The 4,626-nt window shown below is 33.2% G+C and overlaps 2 non-coding genes across 2 annotated transcripts; both read right to left on the bottom strand.

Moving 5' to 3' along the window:
* Positions 1-2,441: 2,441 nt before the first annotated feature.
* Positions 2,442-2,515, bottom strand: TRNAW-CCA (transfer RNA tryptophan (anticodon CCA)). Its single transcript has one exon. It is a non-coding gene; the product is annotated as a tRNA-Trp (tRNA).
* Positions 2,516-2,654: 139 nt separating this feature from the next.
* TRNAP-UGG (transfer RNA proline (anticodon UGG)) lies at positions 2,655-2,728 on the bottom strand. Its single transcript has one exon. It is a non-coding gene; the product is annotated as a tRNA-Pro (tRNA).
* Between the last annotated feature and the right edge of the window lie 1,898 nt (positions 2,729-4,626).

Raw genomic sequence — 4,626 nt, 5'->3', positions numbered from 1 at the left:
ATGAACCCAATCCAGAATATGAACCATAAAAGAAAACACCTACTAAACCAATCACAGCAATACCAGCTACAGTACCTATCAGCCAAAGAGGAATTCTTCCAGTAGTATCGGCCATTTCCCCTACTTTCCTCCACATTTTATCAATTGGTCATGCTAGAGACAAAAACAGTCATGGGTAGTTATAAGGATGGTATCCTTCCAAATGGGATAAGAGAATTCTTATTAGTCTCTTTCTTTCTCTCAATTGAAGAAGTAATTGGAAAATAAAACAGCAAGTACAAAAATGAGTAATAAACCCCAGTATAGACTGGTACGATTCAATTCAACATTTTGTTCATTCGGGTTTGATTGTGTCATAGTTCTATAGTTGGAATTTGTTTTATCGTTGGATGAACTGCATTGCTGATATTGATCCCAAGAAAAAAACAGTAGGTACAGCTAGTCCGTGAATAGCCAGCCATCGCACTGTAAAAATAGGATAGGTTCGATCTATGGTCATTGAGGGCCTCCTAAAAGGATCTACTAAATTCATCGAGTTGTTCTAAAGAATCAAAACGGTCGGTTATTAACGGAATTCCTTGTCGGCTTTCCGTGAAATACTCGTTTGGCCTAGGACTTCCAAACACGTCATAAGCTAAACCCGTACTGACAAATAACCAACCCGCAATGAATAGGGAAGGTATAGTAATGCTATGAATAACCCAGTATCGAATACTGGTAATAATATCAGCAAAAGAACGTTCTCCCGTGCTTCCAGACATGCTGAACTCCCAAAATTTTTGTACATTCAAAAAAGGAATTGATTCCGTAAAAGATGGGATCGACCAGTAAATAGAAAATTACTGATATTTCATCCTTGTGAGATTGTCAATTTTGTACCAAAGGTGTATTTTGAGTATACCGAATTAGTATAGCTATCCTTCCTATGGCACAGCAATCTGGTTTTGCCTGGTTCCGAAACATAATTACTTTTTTATTTTTTTTTTGTCTATAGGTAAGCTATATGTTATTCAAGGCATCAATAGAAAACCCCATTTTTGTAGGTTCTACTTACTTTTCATTGGCTTCGGAATAATAGAGTAATTCGGAATAGCAGCCAAAATCTTGGGAAAATCTAAGTTAATGATCAATAGGTTTGGATAAATAATTTAGGAAGGATATTCTCATACTGACACAATACAAGGACAAGTATATGTGAAATCTATCCTTTCATAATTCGTAATTCATCCTTGTATTGTTTGTTGGATTAGGTCTAACTTTCTTGACCAAACTGCGAGCGCGGAACTTTACGAGATGAAATAGGGAAAGACAGAAGATAGAATAGAACTTAAAAGGATAATTGAAGTGACTCGTCTTCGAATCTACTTTGGTTGGAGTTCGAAAAAGGAATAAAAATAAAGTAAATTCAAGGAAGAGCTTTCTTTTTTTTTTTTTTTTAACAGCCCCTTGGCAGGTCGTGGAATGCTTTTGTTCTCCTCTTATTCCATATGGAATACAATCAGTTAAAATAAGAAGGAATAGGGGAATATTCGATCGTTCACTCCAAAAAGAGGGTCCTATTGAAAAAGAAATTATCCAAAATAGAAAGAAGTTTTTTTTTTCAAATTCAATTGTTTATTTATCTCTTATTCAAAAATTTCCCTGAAAATTGAATTTCTTTTTTTCATTCAATGGGGTTAGATGATCTAGTTCTTAATATTATTACTTTACTCAATTGACAAATTCCACAACAAATCTCTTGATTCGGAATTAGGGACTCATGTATCATCTGATGAATCCACTTTCTTTTACACTTCTGTATCTTACTCTATCTTGTTTTTTAGTATTATCTAAAATAACTGATGAATTATGAATTTTCCATAACTTAGGTAAATGCTTTACCAACATATGTAGTGTAGTAAAAAAAAATAAATGGAATTTAACTCTTTCATGCTTACTTTAACTAGTTATTTTGGTTTTCTACTGGCTGCTTTAACTATAACCCCAGCTCTATTTATTGGCTTGAACAAGATACGCCTTATTTGAATTGACTGAATAATTATAATTCAGAAAAGAAAAATCTTTCTTTGGGATTCCTGGCATTCTACGACTCTTTTCCAGACTAATTAGGAATTCTTTTCTTGGTCATTGAGATTCGTGGATAATTTAGAGTACTATTTAGGGATAGATCGTACCTCTTTTTTTATCCCCTCGAACAAATCGAAATGATTGAAGTTTTTCTATTTGGAATCGTCTTAGGCCTAATTCCTATTACTTTAGCGGGATTATTCGTGACTGCGTATTTGCAATACAGGCGTGGGGATCAGTTGGATCTTTGATTGAGTCATTTTTTTTTTTTGATTGACCTCCTCCAGACCAGAGAGGAGGTCAAATTGAAATTGGAGTTACAATTCAATTTTGTTAAGTTATTTTACTCTGCTTCGACATAAAATAGATGGAATCACGCTCTGTAGGATTTGAACCTACGACATCGGGTTTTGGAGACCCGCGTTCTACCGAACTGAACTAAGAGCGCTTTCATTCATTCAAAAAGAAAATCTTTTTCTATTCCTAATGTATCTCACGTACGTATAGTCTCCACAAATTCAAGTTATACCCACTTTACTTTAATTGATCTCGTCGCTACTGCCTATAAAGAAGAAAGAAGTAATAGGTAGGGATGACAGGATTTGAACCTGTGACATTTTGTACCCAAAACAAACGCGCTACCAAGCTGCGCTACATCCCTTTTCCAAATTAAATTGTTGTACAATGCCATTGTACACAATTCCTGTCTTCTTTTCCACATCATAATTTTCTTCTTCTTTCTTTCTCTATCTATATATAGAACCCTCGTGTCATTTCTTCTTTTTGGTCTCATATAATTAAGGAATTATATACATATAAAATCCAATATAATTTCGCCTATAAAAGAAGGATTACTTTTCCTTGGTAATATATAGGAAGAAGGGGTCATCTTTTTCTTTTTTAGGGATAGGAAAATTTCGTCGATATGGTTCATTTTATATATAGCATAACAATCTTGGGCAAGAGTTTATGATCATATATGTATTCCAACAAGGAAGGAGGATTTTCAATGCGGGATATAAAAACATATCTCTCTGTAGCACCCGTGCTAAGTACTCTATGGTTTGGTGCTTTAGCAGGTTTATTGATAGAAATTAATCGTTTATTCCCAGATGCTTTGTCATTCCCTTTTTTTTAATTCTAGTTATTGCTATGGGAGGGATAGATTTCTTCGTGATATGACAAAATTTGATCCTTTTCAATCTTTTTTTAGTATCGGAAGGAAAAAGAAAGAAAAGATGGATTGGGTTGAACCTCAGAGTCATTAAAAATTTGGTAAACCCCATTTTTGAAAATAGAAATTCAATTTAAAGGGGTACCCAAGCTAAATAAGGCCTCAGAAATCAGAGCATAGAAAAGGCGGGGCTGGCTAATTAAATGAAAGGATTTCGAACCAAAATCTTTGCTAATTCGACAAGGATTGTATTCTTTAATTATTTCTCTATTTTTTATTACTTAATTAAAGAATAAAAAAAAATTATTCTAATGAATTTTATTCTTCTTCTTCGGATTCAAAATAGAAGAATAAAAGAATAAGTAGAAGAATTAAGTTAAGTCAATCCAAAAAGAAAAGGAGGTTCATGGCCAAGGGAAAAGATGTTAGAATCAGAGTTATTTTGGAATGCATCAGTTGTGTTCGAAAAGGTGCCAATGAGGAATCGACGGGGATTTCTAGATATAGTACTCAAAAGAATCGCCACAATACACCCGGACAATTAGAATTCAAAAAATTTTGTCGTTATTGTCGCAAGCATACGACTCATCACGAAATAAAGAAATAGGAACATCGTGTGTTTGATCTTTCCAAACAACAGAAAGAGTAAGAACTTCATATTTAATATATAAAGAAAACATAGTATAGAATACAAAATACAAATCAACTCATCTGATTTCCGGTAGATATTATTTCATATGTATAGAGGGTATTCATATACTATAATATGAATCAAATAAGATATGGATCAAAGAAAAACTACTTCTTCTGGATCCTAAATTAATAAAATAAAGAAGTGAATTTTCAAATTTTCAAATTTTAAATAAGGAATAAATCATGTATACATCTAAACAACCTTTTCTTAAATCTAAGCAACCCTTTAGTAAATCCAAGCAAACTTTTAATAAATCCAAGCAACCCTTTCGTAAATCCAAGCAAACTTTTCGTAAATTCAAGCAACCTTTTCGTAAATCTAAACAACCTTTTCGTAGGCGTCCCCGGATTGGCCCGGGAGATCGAATTGATTATAGAAACATGAGTTTAATTAATAGATTTATTAGTGAACAAGGAAAAATATTATCGAGACGAATAAATAGATTAACCTTGAAACAACAACGATTAATTACTCTTGCTATAAAACAGGCTCGTATTTTATCTTTCTGTACCGTTTCGTAACTATGAGAACGAAAAGCAATTTCAAGCCCAGTCAATTTCAATAATTACAGGTTCTAGACCCAGAAAAAATAGACATATTCCTCAATTAACGCAAAAGTACAATTCCAATCGAAACTTAAGAAACAACAACCAAAATTTAAGAAACAACAACCGGAACTTAAGTTCCGATT

This window comes from Triticum urartu, unplaced genomic scaffold (genome assembly GCF_056163025.1).
Source record: "Triticum urartu cultivar PI428250 unplaced genomic scaffold, HENAU_Tu73 scaffold2, whole genome shotgun sequence".
NCBI classification, from domain to species: Eukaryota; Viridiplantae; Streptophyta; class Magnoliopsida; order Poales; family Poaceae; genus Triticum; species Triticum urartu.
This window is presented reverse-complemented; position numbering and strand designations above follow the sequence as displayed.